General features: G+C 59.4%; 1 long non-coding RNA gene across 2 annotated transcripts in view; it reads left to right on the top strand.

Moving 5' to 3' along the window:
* The window catches only part of LOC140701196 (uncharacterized), a 237504-nt gene that overhangs the window by 30790 nt on the left and 188526 nt on the right, over nt 1-18188 (top strand). Inside the window, exon 3 of one of the 2 annotated variants that reach the window (XR_012080150.1) lies at nt 4841-5086. The exons of the other annotated variant lie outside the window; for it this stretch is intronic. This is a non-coding gene — a long non-coding RNA (uncharacterized lncRNA). Of the gene's footprint in view, nt 1-4840; nt 5087-18188 lie in introns of those variants that run through there. 2 annotated transcript variants of the gene reach the window in all.

The raw sequence follows: 18188 nt of genomic DNA on the forward strand, positions 1-18188 counted from the left end.
GATTCTTGACAGTGTCGTTTCAGGCACCCCTCTGCCCACCCTCGCTCCTGTCCGCGGGTTTTGCGGTCGTGCCCGCTCTGGTGTTTGCTGTAGTCCCACGGCTCTTGGGGTCTGTTGTTTTTTATGTTTTGCCTTTCCCGTGCTTTTCCTCTTTGTACTTCGACTTGGATGATTTCTGCTGACCCGCCTTCCTGTGCAGTGAGTCTTCAGAGCCTGGGAGGAGTCCGCTGCCGAGCCTTCGAGGCCGCCCTCCTCTCTCTACAGTGGGTTGTTCATTTCTAGCCTTTCCAGGTGGTTTTTTCTTAGTCTCTCTCCTGAAATTCCCATCTGGTCTTGTGTGTGACACCCTTTTTCTATTAGAGCCTTTAACATACTAATTAGAGTTATTTTAAATTCCCTGACAGACAGTTCCAGCAGCTGTTACCTATCTGAGTCTGATTCTGATGGTGGCTCTCTCTGGGCAGTGTGTGGGTTTCCCTGGCTTTCCTGGCAAGCCTCGGGGTTTGTGTGTGAAAGCGGCTCTGCTGCACCGGCCAGCAGGGGGTGAGGTGTGGCTCTCGTGCCTGGACAAGGGTGTGCCGTTCTTTCTGCTGCACCTGCAGCGTGAGGTCTGCACCCGTCTGGCTGGGAGTCAGGTGGGTCTGTGACCTGCCACTCCCATAGCTGCCCGCAGTGCACTGCCGGCTTCAGACTCCTGCAGGGACCTCTCGGGGTGGGGAGGGGAGGCTGGCTGTGCAGAGACCTCTCGGGTGGGGAGGGGAGGCTGGCTGCACAGAGACCACTCAGGGGTGGGGAGGGGAGGCTGGCTGCGCAGAGACCTCTCGGGTGGGGAGGGGAGGCTGGCTGCGCAGAGACCTCTCGGGTGGGGAGGGGAGGCTGGCTGCGCAGAGACCTCTCGGGTGGGGAGGGGAGGCTGGCTGCGCAGAGACCTCTCGGGTGGGGAGGGGAGGCTGGCTGCGCAGAGACCTCTCGGGTGGGGAGGGGAGGCTGGCTGCGCAGAGACCTCTCGGGTGGGGAGGGGAGGCTGGCCTGTTCAGTTCCTCAGCTTGGCCCTCCCTTGGCACGGTGCCTCGGATGGGGCGTCTTGGCTGCTCTCGCTCATCTCCTGTCCCTCTCCCAGCAGGGTTCTGCTGTTACTTGTGGTTTGAAGCTCCTTGGCTTGTGGTGGTGGTGGGCGGGGGTGTGGCTCCTATGGTTCTGATTGAGGCTCGTTTCTGGGCGTCACCGTCTCCCAGGCCTCAGGGTGTCGGTTTCTCAGTTCCCCTGCCCCTGCCCTGCTCCAGTCCCGCACTCAGAACTTAAATTTAAAACCCAGGAGTAGGGCCCCCACGCAGCCTCCGTCCACCTGCAGGGCGGGGCCGCCAGCGCGCCGCGGCCTGCGGAGCTGTTGCCTGTAACGGACGGCGGGGAGGCTCGGGTGGGGTCTCTGGCTGCTGTTCCTGCCCTGGATCTTCACCAGCGGAGCCACTTCTCAGGCTCTTTCCTGTTGTTTCCATGAGCACTTGGTGGGGCTAACAGGGAAAGGACCTGCCAGACTAGGTGGCCTCCCCGAGTCTCTGCAGCCGCAGGGCTCAGCCGTGCCCCGCGCCCAGCCACCCCCGCAGACTCTCACACCGGGGTGTCTTGTCGTGTCTGCTGGAGGTGGCCGCACGTGTGCCTCTCCCTCTCCCTCTCCCGGCCAGGACTGTGTCTCCTGAAACCTTAGGCCATTGTTTGCTCTGTGACCTCAGCTCCCTGAAGGTTTGAGCAAAGCTGTGGGTTTGAAGCAAGGCTCTTTATCACTGTACGAGTGGGGACAGCGTTCCTTCCAACTCGACACGTCCTGGGGTGGGAGCCACAAGTCTCCAGGGTCCTCCTTTTAGCAGCATGTGCAGGCGGGACCACAGGGCCCAGACCTGGGGCCCCGCGGTCCTGTGGCTCTCAGCCTTGGCGCCAGGTCAGCATCGGCGGAATGCACAGGGGTCAGGCCCAGGCTTCGGGGTTTTGTGAAGCGCCCCAGGTGGTGCCCATGTGCAGCCAGAGCCGGGAACCTGCGTCCAACCCTTCAAGAGCCTGTTGCTTGTCACCTGTGCTGGTCACACTGGGCCTCCCCGCCAAGAGAGCCCCTTCTGAACTGACGGTGGCCGCTCTGTGCTTATCCATGCAGAAGAGTGCGAACACCACCGGCCTCCTTGTCGCTTTTCCCAACACTGTGCCTCAAAATTGACTCCAGGGGGATGAAACAGTCTTGATTTCTCTGTTTGGCTGGTGACGCTGACGCGGGCCTGCCGGCGGGGCTGCTAATTGGTACCCGGTGTTAGTGTGCTTTCTAGAAACAGAAATAAAATCAATCTCATGTAATCGTCACAATTTGGGGATATGTGTATTTTTTCTTTACTTCCCAATTTCCCAATCCAACCTCCTGTTACAGTTTTTCTTCTTTTCATGCAGTTGCTGTTTGGCATTGAACTCTGTCACTGTCAAAAAAGCACTGTGTTTTGGCATTTGGTTCCCTCATTCCTTTCTTAAGAGCCAACTGCTTTACTTCATTATTGCCCCAGAGTTAGGTTCATTGAAACAGCTTGAACTAACTCTTGTCTCAGAAGAAGTGTGTTCCACTAAATACTGCGTGTTTCAGACGGTGCCACTCGACATTCCCTGTCTTCCTGCTGCAGCCTCCACTCCGCCCTAAGCGTTTGGATGTTCCAAAGCCAGCCAGCGGCGGGTGGGGCCTCACCTGTCCTCCCCTCTGCACATTTGACGAGGGTGAGGCCGTCTCGTGCTTCCTGTGGGCCGTCTCCGTGGTCTTGCACAGTCTGATGGAATATGTGGAACCTCGGGATGTTCCAGGACAGTGCTTCTCATGCGCATGTGTGCCTCCGACCCCCGGGCGTCTGTTCCATCACAGGGGGCAGGGGGTGGAGGTGGCCGGGGCCCGCGTTGCTGGCCGGCTTCCGGCGGGTGCTGGCCCTGCTGGCTCCTGGACCTCACGGGGAGCATCAGCCACAGGAACCAAACAGAATGGTCAGAAGCACATTTCATCGGTTTCTAGGACCGTTTATCCTCTTGCTTTTCAAAAACCCCAGCGCAGATTGTAAGGTTCAGATTAGCATTGTGCGATTTTCTTCCCTGACTGTATCCTGGAGATTCTCCTGTGGTTCCGGGAGGACAGGCCCAGAGCAGACATGCGGCGTCTATCACTTGAGAGGTCAGCGGGCTCTCAGGAGGGGAAGGAGGTGAGATGAGCTGGGGGGCAGGCGGAGGTCAGCCGTCAGCAGTAGCCTCCCCCCGGCCTTTCTTAGCTTCTCTTGCAACACAGACCCGTCCCTGGGCTGGCGTCTTCCACACACATGCGTGGAGAAACCAAGGATTCGTGTGACTCGCTTTATTCTGATTCTTGATTTACTTCGTGGTGTAGAACGGAACCCACAACATCTCCGAGGTGGGCCTGTCCCCGAAAGAGCAGGAGTGAGGTTGCAGACAGGTGTCAGGACTCACAGCGGCCAGAGGACAGAAGCAAGCTGGGTGTCCATCAACAGATGAGCAGACAAAGGGTGGTGTGCCTGTACGTATGGTGGAACATCAGTCCGCCTTAGAAGCGAGTAGATTCCAGCAAGGCCGCGACATGGACGATCCTTGAAGAATCGATGCTCGGTGCAGCAAGCAGACACAGAAGGACGAATTCTGTCTGACTGCACTGATAGGAAGTACCTGGCATGGCCAGACCCAGAGACAGAACGCAGAACCGAGGTGGTGACCGCGGCGGGGGCAGGAGACGGGAGTGAGTGAGTGAGCGGCACATGACCTGGGACGGTGGAAAGTTCCGGGAGGACGGCAGGGGTGGCGGCAGAGCAACGGGAACGTACCCGGTGCTCCGGGGCCGCCCTCCTAGAGGGGTCACAGCGGTGCCTTTGTGTTACGTGTGTTTCCTACGATAAAAATAACGAACCAGGAGAGCTGGTGGCTGTCAGGAGGACCGTCTCCAGGTGGAATGCCCCTCTCCTACTGCACAGGCCTTTCCTGTGGGCGACTGTAATTCATCTTTTTTTTAAGGAAAACGCAGGATAAAAAAGATACTAAGGTTATTTTGCTCAGATTCTGTTCTCAGATACTCTAAGAGTTGTGTCAGATGTGGGTTGTTGCTTTGCGCATGGAAAATACAAGCTGTGATGGAATCTCGGGTTGGAAGGGACCGTAGGAGGTCACCATCTCCTGCCCGTGTGCAGATACCGTCTCCCTTAAATTATCCAAGGTAGACGGCAATGTGTTCTTCTTATGAAAAGGCTCTTTTCATATCCCATTTCAATTTTAAGCATTTCACGGACATGGGAATATTCTTTACAGATAACCTCAAACAGTCTCTCTGTCCAGAAGAACATGCACAGAGGCCCACGTGGCAGCGCCCGTCTTGGGCACGGTGGGGCTCAGAGGTGGGCAGTGAGCAGTGAGGGAAGTCATGGCTCAGTCCGGGGAGGGGCTGGCGCGGCCTCGGTTGCGTCTACGCCTCACCCTGACCCCTGAACTAGGGGGGCGCCTGGCAGCCATCTTCCAGTCGGAGTATGGACAAAATATAGGGACCGAAGATGCCTCCCAGCGTCTCCTCCCCAGGCGTGCGGCCCCACTCCCGCTCTCGCCTCTGTCCGCGCATCGTTTTCCCGCTGCTGGATGTCCTCCTGACCCCCCTCCGCCAGCCCAAGCACTTCCCCACGACCCTCCTGCTGTGCACCTTGCAAATGAGCACTGTAGTGTGGGAAGGCTCCGTGGAGTTCAGAAGTCATGGAATAAATGCACTGTTTTCTTCCCGCTGCCCCAGAGCACGCCTAGAATTTACCGAACTGACCGATTTCGTCTTCCCTTCCAGAAAGCCCCTCGTCCGCAGGAGAGATCAGATCTCGGTGTCACGGCGGGAGCAGTCTCTAGTCGGTGAGCGTCTCCGCTGAGAGGCATTGCGAGCACACGTGCAGTTTATCAACCGTAGCACCTCAAGTTCCTGGCACGTTTCAGTTTGCCGTTTCCAAGGTTAACACCTGTCCGCATTGCATTATCTGGTCACTGATTGAAAGTATTTATCTGGGACGAGAACTGATCCTTTGGGGAACACGGCAGTTTATCAGGTCAGTCTGTCCCTTTATTCATGGCGCCGTTGGTGACTCTTCCCTCTGGTCCGTGTATCAGTTTGCCTAGAAGGGGCCCCTTTGTGTCCTTCAGGGCAGACGGAGCAGGCGTTGCCCTGTAGCAAGGGAACTGGGGCTCAGGAGATCTTTTTCCCAGGTTAGCCAGGCTCAAACCCACGTCTTTGGGCTCTAAACACATCACGTCATTGTAGACCCAATATGAGCAAGAACTCCAAGTTTAAAACAGGGCGGGGGTGCGGGGTGGCATCCTGTGGGCCGGCAGGGGAAGGAAGCCCCGTGTTCCGCCCGGGACTCCTGAGTGTGGCGCCTGCCTCTCTCCGCCTCCTGCCCCTGCTGCTCTGCTGGCGCTGACCAGCGGAGGGAAGTCCAGGGCGCTGGGTGCTGACGCAGAGGCCGAGTGGCTGCCGCGATAGCGTGCGCCGTCGTTGACCCGTTTAATCTGTCGTTATCTGCCACGTTGCGGGTTGGCTGAGAGCAACCGCATTGCCAATCTATAAAGCTGGAGTTCCTCCCTGGGTGGTAATTGACCGGACTGGTGTTTCTATTGGCGGGTTTTTTAAAACCAGGGCAAAAATGGGTTGCGTCCAAGTACAGCGTTTGGTTGTGTTAATAAATGTGATCATCAGGTTTGGGTGAACGACCGCAGGCCTCCCCCGAGGGGCCTGGGAGCCCAGCTGCCGGGTGCCCGTGGCCGCAGGGAGCCCCAGGCCGCGGTCCCAGATGCAGGGCCTGTTGTGCAGGACTGTTTCAACTCTGCCCCTGGAGTTGTTTGTTCCAAAAGAGAGTTTTACATGAAGAGTCATGTGAGAAAGACACGCTGCTTCCCTACCCCGCCTCCCCTTCGTAAGTCATGCTGGAACTCGAGCACGGGGGGGGGGGGCAGGAACTCCCTCCGGTCACAGAGAAGAGCCTTTCCAGGCTGGGTTGCTGGCTGACCAGTGTAAGCTTGTCCGGTTCTCAGTCACTGAAACAAATTGGGGAGGGGAGACCCATCCTTGGAGAGGCCCATCTGGGGAGGAGGCCCAGGCCCTGCTCTGACCAGCTCCAGGGACGTTTGCTCAGCTCAGGGCTCCTTGACCTCCTTCATGGGGCTCAAACAGGTCGCCCACTCGAGCAGAGGCCCCGGCCGACTGGCACCAGAAGCAGCCACACTCAGGCACGGCTCTGTCCCTGCCGCGCCAGAAAGCTGCTCTGGGGCAAGTCCTCCTGCCTCTTTCTTCCGCAGGCCTCCTCGCCACCCTGCCGGTTACCGTGAGGGCTCGAGACGGGCCCCCCGAAGCAGCGACCTCCCAGCACAGCCACACCAAGGCCAAGCGTGGTTATCCACGTGGCCACGTTTACTGTGATGTTCTTCCTCAGGCTTTGACTCTTGGAGGTCCCATTTAAAAGCAGAACACAGAGAAAGCGTGTGATGGCACTGGGTTACGTGGGAGGAGCGGGGGTCAGTTCTTTGCCCCGAGCTTGCGGGGTGGCTGAGTGACCCTGGGTGTGTAGACGTCCCCATCGGCTGAAGCCCAGTGCTGGGGCGGCAGCCCACGCAGGGACGGTGTCCTGTCCCTGGTCCTGTGAGGGCTGGGCTTAGGGCCTCTGTCACAAAACAACATATTTGGAGACACCATGTCAGCCCAGTAGCGTCTTCGATGCCGCGGACGGGGTTCCTTCCTCCGTCTGGGGGCCTGTGGGCTGCTCTGCGCAGAGGCCCCCGAGGCAGGATCTGTGGTGCTTCTCAGGAGGCCGGGGAATAAATTCAAGGGCTTCCCTCTGCCCTCGGGGCCTTAGAGCTGCTGTAACATCCACCTGACGCTCGGGTTGGCTTCAGATGCCACGGCCCCGTCTTCTCTGTCTGCAGGATCACCCGACAGAGTAAACAGGCGGAAAGTGCTTTGCAGCTTCCAGCTCGAGGCCCTTGCTGCGATGCATGCCTTCTCGGCGGTTGCTCTCCCGTCTCTATTTCTATGACTCCCATCACCATGGAGTCTCGGGTCCCGGCAGGAACAGACTAAAAACAGCAGCTGGGGGCGGGGGGTGTGCCCTTCCTGACTTCCGCCCCGGGAGTTCTGTTCCTCAGGGAGCAAAGTGGGAGCAGGAGTGACTCCCTCCCTCCCTCCCAGGCCCCCACGGGGGCACCGACCTTCAGACCTCGGCACCGGGCCGGTTCTGCGCCTCGTCTTACCTCCAAGAGGCGGTGCTGGTCCAGGCGGCTGCAGCCACAGCCCCACTCGGGCCTGGGCGCCTGCGGCTCCCCACCTCCGCGTGCGAGGGAGGCCAACCAGGCCAGGTGCTGTGCTGGGCCTGGGGACACGGGGAGTCACGCGCGGCCCTGTCCTCCGGGAGCGGGCAGGCTGGTCGAGGCAGAGTTGCCAGAGACAAGGGCAGTGGCCGCCGCCAGAACGTGCTGGGGCACCTGGGGGTCCCCGAGGCCGTGCGGGCGGAGTGACCCTTGGTACACACAGAAAGGCCTTTTCCATGGTGCGTGTGTGCGTTGGAATTCGGAGTTCAGCTCCCTCCTGTGGAAAGGGCCGTCTCAGCAGAACTGTCTCAGACGTGTCCTCATTTGTGAGCACGTCCTGAGCGCAGCTGGAGTTGATCCCGTGGTGAGTGGCCGGGAAGGCGGGTGCTTCAGCCGCGGTCTGATGGGCCCGACCGGGGAGCCACACCTGGGGCATCTCCAGGATGAGCCCGCAGCTGGTGGACGAACGGAACGCCATCATTTCAGAGCTAGGTGAACTGAAGGGGTCAAGGCGGAGATGCCCTGGGTCCCAGCCGCCCGTCCCCTGCGCTGCGGGCTCTGCTCCGAGGTCACGCCTGCAGGACCACCTGTACTGAGTGGCTGCCCCCTCACTCCTGCCACGCTCCCTGGGAGGGGTGTCCCCAAGTCCTCACTAGCCCTCAGAGGGTGGTGTGCTGGGCTGTGTGACCATTTACACTTTAAGACACGAGGGTTTATGAACTGGAGGAACCCGGCACCTAGAGACAGCATTTCCTTCCAGCCTCGAGGGGCTGAGGTCGCAGCTTTGTTTCCTGTTGCTCGTCGCGTGGCCGCCAGTCTCTCTCCCTCTCTGGAGAGTAGCTCCGGGCTAGGAGCACGGGGGAAGCCACAGCTTCCAGCCAGCGTTTCCTAGGGAGGGGTTTTGTTGAGTCCGGCCGTAGCAACCATCTGAAGAGACTTCCGGGGTGAGACTTGACCAGCTGAGCCGCGTCTGGAGGTCTCCTTGACCGGGACGGCTGAATGGCGTCCCCCCAGGTACACTGGAGTTCTAGCCCCCAGTGCCGTGAACAGGAGCTTAGCTGGAGGTGGGCCTGTGAGGATGCGAGGAGGGAGGGAGAGGCGTTGGGGTGGCCCTGCTCCAGCATGACGGGTGTCCGTGCCAAGAGGGGGCGTCTAAACAGAGACACGTGCAGGGAGACGGTGTGAAGACGGGCAGAAGACGGCCACCTGCCAGCCCAGGAGGGTCGGGGCCGCCAGTCCTGGGAGAGGGCCTGGCGGGTCCTCCCTCGCGGCCTCAGGGCTCAGCGCTGCTGACACCCCGGCCCCGGGCTCCAGACTCTGAGATGTACGTTCCTGTTACTGAAAGCTGCCTGCACTTCCAGTGCAGCCCGGGGGACGGATTCGCCAGCCAGTAGGCCCTGTGGCTCCAGGGTCCTGGGAAGCCCTCACGGACCCTCACCAGCCCGTCCCAGGAGTGTTTAGGGAAGGGTCTGGAGACGGAGGAAACCTCTGGCAGGAAGGACTGCGCTGCGCTGAGCGTGTGCCGCTGGCCTCTGGGGGCGGCGGCCCTGTTCCTGCGCGAGGCCCTGGGCGGCTTCGGGGGACTTGCCGGCGGTGAGGGCGCAGGCAGGCCCCGGGCCGTGCTGTCAGTGAAGACGGAGCCGGTGCCGGCCTCCGTCTTTGCGCTTATGGTCCTCCATTGGCTCGCATGCGTCCTGTGAAAGCCTGTCGTCAGATTTGGCCACTTTCTTCCTTCCGTTCTGGCTGTGAAAGTGCTCGCTCGCCTGGACCGCTTTCGGTTTCTCTGCTTGGAAAACCCGGACGACTAGAGTTAAATCACACCATATGCCAATGCACGCGCGTAGCCGGACAGAGATTTCACAGGCAACCTAAGTGCTCTTCCCCTCGGCAGACACGACCCTGGGCTGTGGGACAATAGGTTGTCTGCCCCCAAAGGTCCAGGAAGGGCGTGGAAGAGGAGCCACGGCCCCGGGGCCGCCGCTGCAGGGAGCGCGCAGCTGTCCTCCCGGCCCGGGAAGTGCCCCGGGCCTGCCCCCTGCCGTGCTCGTGCGGCGTGGCGCTGCCGAGTCTTCCATTCCCGCACGCGTGACCCTGGAGGACACACGTCCCGTGTCCTGGGGCGCCTTGTGGTCTCAGCACGGTCCTGCGCTCGGGAGCCACTCCTAGGCAACAGCAGGCACCGGACGTAGAAACACCGCCCCCTGGATTAGATGGGACCCCCTCCCTCCCTGAGTGGAGGGGTGTGTGGTGGGGGGACACGTGGACCACGGAGCGGAGTTTTCACCGGGAGTGGACATCAGCCCAGCTCCTTTAACAAGGATGGTCTGATTGTACCATGTCTTGCACTGAGCAGACAGACAGTAACCAGGAGACGAACGTGTGCCCTGGGGGTGAGCCTCACGGCCTGGCGCTGCTCCGACACTCGGACGAGTGAGCGAGTGAGTGAAAGGGTGAGAGGAGACAACCGTGTTCTGGACCCAACGCCACGGCCTGTGTGGCCCGCCAGCACAGGCCCTCCTTCCGTCTGCTGTGCAACGTTTTATCTCTCGATCAATTTGTATTCCCCCAAGTCTCTATCTATCCTGCAATAAAACAGAAAAAGGGTTCACGTTCAAGCATCGCTGTGATTGTTCTGAAATGCCATTCTGTCTCTGTTAAGATTTAATTATCTGTTGCAAATGCATCTGTGAGTTAGTGTTGCCCAACTCATCTTGGAATAGAAACGATCAAATATTTGGTCGCCAGAAGCCAAGTGGTGATGGCTACACCAAACACACAGTTTTCTGCTGTGGCTCACGGCAAACAAAACAGACGGTGAATCAGAAGGGACGGGAGGGGACATGCCAGCTGAGACACACAGTGACAACTGCTGTGGGTGACTGCAAGCACTTGGTGTGCGTGTCAGCCGCTCCGCCTGGTGGAACGTGTGTACGCACGTGTGTGCACGTGCACACACGGTCTGGCACCTGAAATCTGACTTCAGTGTCACTGTCCCCCGGAGCTGTGTTCCCGCACAGTCAGGCTTCCCAAACCCAATTGAACTTGTCTCCCTTTTGAGGAAATATTTGACTTTCTCCCCAGCTGTTCAGCACGTCTCTTTTGAAGTGATGTTCTGAATACCGAGGCTCTGCTTAATCTGGAAGTTTCACTGTTCACGCCAAGCTTGCTGCCTTTTCCAGAGTAACGCAGGTTTAGGGCGCTGTGCGGGCCCCCGCCTCCCTCCTCTCTGACTTCCTTGCGTCTCGTTAGGGTAACGTTTCTCCCGTTGCGGGGGTGACATCCTGCCAGAGTTGTTCCACCTCCAAACACGTTTTTTCCGTATCCACATGTCAGTCAGCAGCTCGTCTGAAGCTAGAAAATGACAGTCAGGAGAATTGAATCGTTAACTGTCTCAACTCCAGACTCTAGTCGTCCTAGGGTCAGGGTGACTGCGGAACAAGTGACGGGACTTTTGGAGCTGGGACACGTCGCAGCGGCTGGTCCCCGCGGCGTCCCCGTGTGCTCCTCTTCAGGGCTCAGAACACAGGCCGACAAAGTTGTTCCTCTTGAGTGAGTTGGAAGCCATGTTTTTGTGCCACAGGCCTTGCAAACCTCACCGTCAGCTTTACTTTTTTAAACTCTTGTTAACTGTCCTGCTGAACAGCCCCGTTTCTCTGGCCCGCGGCCCCGAGCGGACAGTCTGCTGCATGTGTGGGAGCGAGACGGGGGGGGGTGCTGGAGGGGGTGCTTCATCGGCTGGCGGGTTCGGCGGGCATCCATCAGCCGGTTTCTTTTAGTTTTTGGCGGCTCCAGGCTGCAAGGACTGTCACGTTAACCTGCTCATAGAAAGTTCCTAGAAGGCAGGGTTCCGACGCCAGGCTTGGCATCTTGGAGCATCCTAGGGTGACGCCGTTCACAAGGAGACAGGCGACAAGTGCAGTGGGCAGGTGGTGCTCCAGTCAGGGCTCCGCAGGGCATGGCGATGGAGGGCGTGAGGTCTGCGAGGCCCGCGCCCCACGTGAGCGGGGTCTCTCTGCGGGTCCGGGAGCAGGGATGACGACGGCCCAGCAGGACGGGGCCGCACTGCTGGGCTTGCTGGGGGCCGAGCTCTGTGTCAGGAAGTCAGGGGCTGTGGGTTCCACAGGCTGTGGGACAGACAGGAGCCGACGCACAGATGCGGGGCCGCACCGGGTGCAGGTGGTGGGTTTCGGGGGGAGGGAACGAGGCCTGCCCCAGGAAGAGTGCTGACCCGAGGGTCGCCGTGGACAGAAGGCTCCAGTGAGCCGGCTGGGTGTGGGTGTCGGGGGCAGTAAGGAGACGGAGGCCCCGGCCCAGCCAGTCTCGTGGCCGCACCGCCTGCTCCTCCCCATCCCAGAAATGGATTCAGGGAGCTGTCCCCTCCCGCCTTTCCCCAGCCCTGCTGCTCTGAGTGTGCAGACTGTCCACTCACAGGTGGGGGTCCAGGGAGGGGTCTGGGGGCTCTGCGGTCCCGAGGCCCCAAGCTCATAAACCCCGACCCCACCCGTGGTCCTGGCCTGCCTGTTGCAGCCTGAACTGGGACCCTGCTTCGTGTCTCACTCCCAGAGGCGTGTGGGAGCCCACGGGGAGTGACTGAGCTTGACCCCTGGTGCTGGGGTTCTTCCCGGGCTGCGCAGACCCCGAGTCCCGGCCCTCCTGAGGGCGGTCCTGACAGCCTCCCCTGTGGCTCTGTGACCAGGGCCTCGGCCACTGCCTGCCTGGGCATCTCTGCACCGGTCCCTCGACCCTGGGCTGGCCCCGCCTGGTGCTGCACCAGACGAGCTTGCACCTGGTGGCCCGGGCCTAGGACACGTCCAGGCGTCAGGCTGTGGACGTCCAGAACTTCCCAGCACCGTCGCCAGACTGGCTCTTAGATTTGTCGCTGCCTGTTTCGGGCTTTTTCCCAGGTCAGGGCAGAGAGGGGCCGTGGGGAGGAAGGCACCCTTGGCCTCACCCCTGAAACGCCCCTTACACAGCATTCGACGCACAGGACTGAGTCTTCGGGGGACTAATTTTGCAAAAAAGAACTATTTCCAGATGTCTTCCAGTGTCTGTTTCAGGGACAACCCGCACCGGGGGGGGGGAGGGGACCGCGGTGCGTTTCCACTTGTGAGATGTGCGAGTCTTAAAAGAAGGAAGTAGACGTAGGAAGTAGGAAGGACGGAAGGCGGGACGGGAGCCCGGGAGGGCGGAAACCCGCAGTAGCAACTGAGAGATGGCAGCGCTGACAGAAACAAACAGGCGGTGAGCAGCTGCCGGCTGGCGCACGGCCCAGGCCTGGTGTGAGTGCCCTGCAGGTCCTTCCTGGGAGGAGGGAGCCGGTTCCCAGAAGCCATGGGCTTGGTGACGGGGCTTCGTGGGTCGTGGGTTTCTCTGGGGGACCGCTGAACGCTGGACAGCTTTGCTGTCCTGCCCGCAGATCTCTGCCACAGCAGAGTGTCGAGGAGCCCAGGTGTCTGGCCGGCGGCCGGCTGTTTGCTGAAGGAGGCCTTCGGAGGCCGTGAGGCCGGCAGGGACGCGGGGGCTCCCTGCTCTCCTCGTGGGCGTCGCGGGCGTGTGTGCACCTGCCTGCTCTCCTCCCGGAGAGCCTGGCCCCATCGCTGCCATCAAGACCCTGTGCCCATAAGTATTGACAGCTTGGAAAGGGCGCGATCTGTGCAGATCAAATACCGTCGAGCCCGTCACTTCCCAGCGAGGGCCTCTCAGTCGCCCCCCTCCTGAGGCCTGCCGTCTGAACGCCCTGTCTCCCTTCCTTCATTTCCATGATGCGCCGTTCGGAGGAGAGCGACTCAGCCAAGCGCGCAGGCTCAGCCGTGGGCCAGCACACCGCCCGTAAGGACGGCTGCGACCATCATCCGGGGGTGGAGTTGCGGTCCCCGCGCCGCTGGGGCTGGTGTCTTTGAGCCTCTGGTAACAGTCCTGATCGTTCTCTCTGACCTCTGGGTCCCTTTCAAGGCCACCACATGCCCTGTCATTATTTTGGTCATGTGCACTTTCACATTTTTTACTCCTAATCTCATTATCTTTAATTTTTTTCTCCTTAATTGCATCCCCACTTCCCGAGTGGGAGCTGTCCCTTCAGAGTGACACTGACTTTCACCTCCGCCTTGTCTGCCCGCCTGTCCATCGAGCGTCATTCCAAGTGATTTCTCCGTCCTGGGCACCCTTTCCCTTCGCGCTGGGCTGGTCACTGCGCCCCCAGCAGCCTCCAGTGGGTCGCCGGTGCCCGATTTCCTTTCTGGTTGGGCCCGTGTCTTCCCCGACTCCCCCACCTCCAGTGCACAGCGAGTTACTTCCGGCTGAACGTTGTATGATGAGCAGGTGGGCCGCCCAAGTCTAGTCACTTCTGTCTCCTCTCTTCCACGTCTTCAAGACAAACCAGAACAGACTGACACTACTGTATATAAAACAGACAGACAGCAAGGCCTGACTGCACAGCGCAGGGAACTGTATTCAGTTTCTCGTGATGAGCTGTAATGGAAAAGAGTCTGTATTTGTATGTATCTGTTTGTATAACCGAATTGCTCTGCTGTACACCTGAAACTGACGTTGTTAATCAACTACACTTCAGTAAAAAATAAAATTGAAAAAGAAAAACCAACAAAAATTGATTAAGCGGCATTCTGTGGATAAGGCACTAGAGAAGTGTTCTGGGAGCATTGCAGTTGCCCGTGGTTTCCGGTCAGCAGGTGAACAAGTCCAGTCTCCCTAAGACGACTTGTAGCTGCGGCAAGAAGCACCGCTGAGCGGACGCTGCAGAAACTTGGCTCCAGCAGGTTGCCGTGTGTGCTTATGCACGCGTGTGTTTGTACTCCTCTGAGTGCCCACCTGGCAGGAGAGAGCACCAAAACAACATCATTTCTGTCCACCAGGAAACCAGCAGACCCGTGTGCCTTACCTTTCTCGTGAAGCCCTGACTGTAAATACGTTTCCCGATCATTTCTGAAAGCACCGCCTTTCAGTTTCCCGGGTCCTTCTCTGCAGGGTCTGCAGGCGGACGGGTGGTACGTCGGCCCCTCAAAGACGCTCATTTCCTGACCACCTGTGTTGACACGAGTCCGATCCCCCTCGCCTCCCCGCTCCTGCCTGGGGAAGCGTGTGCGTGACACGGCTCTGCTCCAGCCCCTGCACGAACGGGGAGGGACAGTCCTCGCTGCCCTCTGAGGAATGACCGCGCGCCGCTGTGCTCCAGCGTCCTGGCTGCCTCGGGGCCGCCACTCTCCAGTCGTGACAAGTTGCACAGTTGATCCTCACGCTTCCTGGAGCCTTCCTCTCGTTTCTGAGCATGGCTTTCTCGCCATTTTGGGGGGGGGGCTTTTTAAACTTTAGCATGAGATCATTTTCTCCTTCTGCTCTGCCCTGGTGCTTTTTATCGTGCGGGGATTTCTTTTTTAGCGTTCATCGTTTTTACCCTTCCTTCTTGCGTGTAACAGTGACGCTTTGCATTTATAGAGTGCTTTTCGTCCTCATGTGCTCCCCAAACTTAATTGTCTTGCCCTCCAGGCTGGCTGGGCCAGATACCCGCGGTGCCAGAGGCTGAGGCAGGGCGCCCGTGGGCCTGGCAGGCTTCTCTCTGACCCCCCAGCTCGTTCCACGTGCAGGGCCTTCTCCACGAGGGATGAGAGGACCCGTGTCCCGCACAGCACGCTCACACTGCTCACCCCGTTGAAGCTGTAATCGATTTCTTAACACCCACAGCTCAGGGCCACCGCTGGGAGATGCGTGCATCTCCGTGGAGGAGTGGGAAGTGGGGCGCACACGTGGGTGTCCCCTGTGGCTGCTGCAGGACTCAGGCCCACGGGAAGCGAGCTGCCCGGGACTGCCCCGCCGTGGGGCCCGGGGCCACCGTGCGCAGTGACCGGGCCAGCAGGCAGGCCGTCAGCCCTCCCGGTGCGGGCGGCGGCCCGCAGTCATCTCCTGAGATGGCTGAGAGTTGTTGCCACAGGACGGGGGCCCTGAGGCCCTCAGTAGCTTGTCTGACAAAAATCAGCAAAGCAACATCAGAGTCAGAAACGAGGAATGAAGAGCCTTGTGATCTGGGGCCCCGTGTTGTGTCCTTTCTCCGGGGAAACTCCCCTTAGAGAATAGCGTGTCGTCTTAAGGGAACTTGCGGCCTTCCACGCAGCGCCTGCCTCGCCCGGCCCCCAGGCCGCGTCCTCTGCACGTTTTGTCCTCAGCTCTGCTTCGTTCCTTTCTAAGCCTTGAAAATAAGTGTGACTAGATAACCAAGCCGTGGAGTAAACGGTTCCTAGTGGCCACTCATGCTGACACTTCTTGAGCTACATTAAGGGGAAAAAGGTGGATTTAGTGATCCAGGAGGCGAAACGTCGGTTCGCTGGCACTTCTGTTCCTCCGTAGAGGACAGTGATGCTGCCCCGCAGGCTGGTAACAGAGGCGCACAGGTTCTGAAGAGCCTTGCGAATCATGAAGGAAATGTTAAATTAGAGTTACGTTAATTTTACTGTGAACTGCATCTTTACCCTGACAACTTGGAAAACAGCGCCGCAGTCACAGCGCGTGTGTGGCAGGGTTGTTAGCCAGACGTCCTGCACGCCTGGCGTGGCGCGCGTGCTCCCGCACGTTAGAGCAGACGCGCGCGAGTCATGCTTCCCCAAGCTGAATTTCTGCTTTTAAAGGCATGTGACTGCTCCAGGAAACCTGACAGAATGGTAATGAGAGCGACTTTTATCAGGACGGTCATGTCTGGATGTCAGAGTGGTTTTGTAACCCAGGACAGGCACATGGTCCGCGGGCTCCTCCCAGCAGATGAACCGGCGCACGGGGCCTGTGATTAAATTGCTTGCAGAGGCTGTGAGTGCCCTGCAAAGTGTATTGATTTCCCAGAAAATAATGACGTCTTGACCTTGCCAGCGTTCAGATGGGATGAAATCATTCTTCCCAGCCGGGGCCGTGGGAACGGTGGGCAGGGCTTCCTTCCTGCCGTGAACTTGCCAAAACTTGACTCCAAGAGGCTGATGGACCCTGCGACTTGTTGGACAAACAAGGAATGTTGTTGATACGTTTTTCTTTTAATGACTCCTGACTGAAGTGGGATTACCTTCTCCTGTGGGTTTAGCTCTAGGACTGGGAGCCCTTGTCACTGAGTGTCCTCAGATTCTGTCCTCATTCAGGGTCTCGGTTCCCAGTGCCCCAGCGCCAGGCACTCAGCTCATCAGGATGAGTGAGGCCTTGTGCTGTAGCGGGCGATGCTGTTCCCGGAGCGCGTGTGCGCCCGTGTGTGCGTTGCTGTGTGTTGGCGTGTGTGCATGTGTTAGTGTGTGCACGTGTGTGTGTGTGTGTGTTGATGCGTCGGGAACCACAGAAAGGCAGTGACAAAGCTTGCCTGTGGTTTGGGCCCAGCAGAGAAAGGAAGGGGTCATGTGACCTCTGCAGGTCCAAGAGCCGCCAAGGCTGGGCTGAGGCCTGGCCCACAGCCCCAGACTCGCGTTGGCCAGGCCGGCTCTGGTGTCGTGGGGAGAACACTGGGCCTTTGCACCCAGACACCCCCCATAAGATGTTTGCAAGCAGCTCCTCTGTGAAGCGGAGCTCAGCCCGCTGGCTGGGCCATGGTCCCCTGCCTGCGGGGTCACAGGAGGAATGGCTGCCGACTGGGGACAGAGTGCTTCCTGCTCGGTGCCCAACACCTGCTTGGTGGTGTCCTTTGTCCCCTCCATCCACATGGTCACCCTGCTGTCGTGAGGGGCCTGTTGTCCTGGAGCAGGGGGCTGCCCATCCACAGCTGCCACGTCTGAATAAGCGATGCCCCCAGAACTCAGACCCCCGTCCTGAAGGTGTGGGTGGAGGGGGGTTCCAGAAGACCCCACGGGGCCTGCTCAGGCGGCCTTCCCGTCACTACATGGCTTCATGGAGGCCCTAGGAGTCGGTGTTTCCTGGCCACCATACAAAGTCTCACAAACTGGGTGGCTTAGAACAGCAGAAATGTTCTCTCTCACGGTTCTGGAAGCAGGTGTCAGCAGGGTGGGTGCTGCCCGGGGCTCCGAGGGAGGACGTTCCAGGCCTCTCCCACGGCTTCGGGTGCTCCCCAGCTCATGGAGCATCAACCCGTCTGTCTGTCCACACAGGCTCTTTGCTCCCTGCGGCTGCATCTTGTGTCTCCTGTTATGAGGACACCGGTCATGTTGGAGGAAGGGCCCCGCCTACCCCAGCGTGACCTCATCTTCACTCCCTACGTCTGCCGAGACCCTCCTTCAAATAAGGTCATGTTCTGAGGTCCAGGGGCCGGGACTCCACCTGTCTTTCAGGGACACAATTCAGCCCACAGTGGTGGGCTCTCAGGTTCTCAGTTCCTGGAATTCGAGGACCCAGGTCCCAGAACGAGGTCGCCATCCTGGGTGGCCCTCACCCAGTCATTCTGGTCCAACAGAAGAGAAGACGGCGTGTCCTTGAGTTACTTGAATTGAAGTTCAGATTTGGTTTCCTTCCTCCGTAAACACTGAGACTCCGTCCTGGATGGCGGGACGCCTGCATCTAAGTGCGGCTCTGCAGCTGCAGCCCCGAGACTCTTAGTGGGGCAGTATGATCACAGACCCCCGTGGGGCCGGCTTCCTCACCTGCGGCGCCCCGAGGCCCGTGGGTGGCTGAGCTGCAGCCGCTCCCTGCCGTGTGCCTGCCGCCGTCGGGGTTGTAAGCACGCGTTTTAGATTTCAGAGTGATAATACGTCTGTATGCTGTACACATGTCGCAGTGTCTGGGCAGCACTTTGTAATCAAACACATCGCTCTTCTGCAGTAAAATGTGTGAGTATTCGCACTTAGTAGGTAAAGACAGTAGATGGCCCCACGTCTCAGCTGAGGTCCTGCGGCCCGGGAGCTGGTGGCCTGTCACCT

Source organism: Vicugna pacos, chromosome 14 (assembly GCF_048564905.1).
Source record: "Vicugna pacos chromosome 14, VicPac4, whole genome shotgun sequence".
Taxonomy (NCBI): domain Eukaryota; kingdom Metazoa; phylum Chordata; class Mammalia; order Artiodactyla; family Camelidae; genus Vicugna; species Vicugna pacos.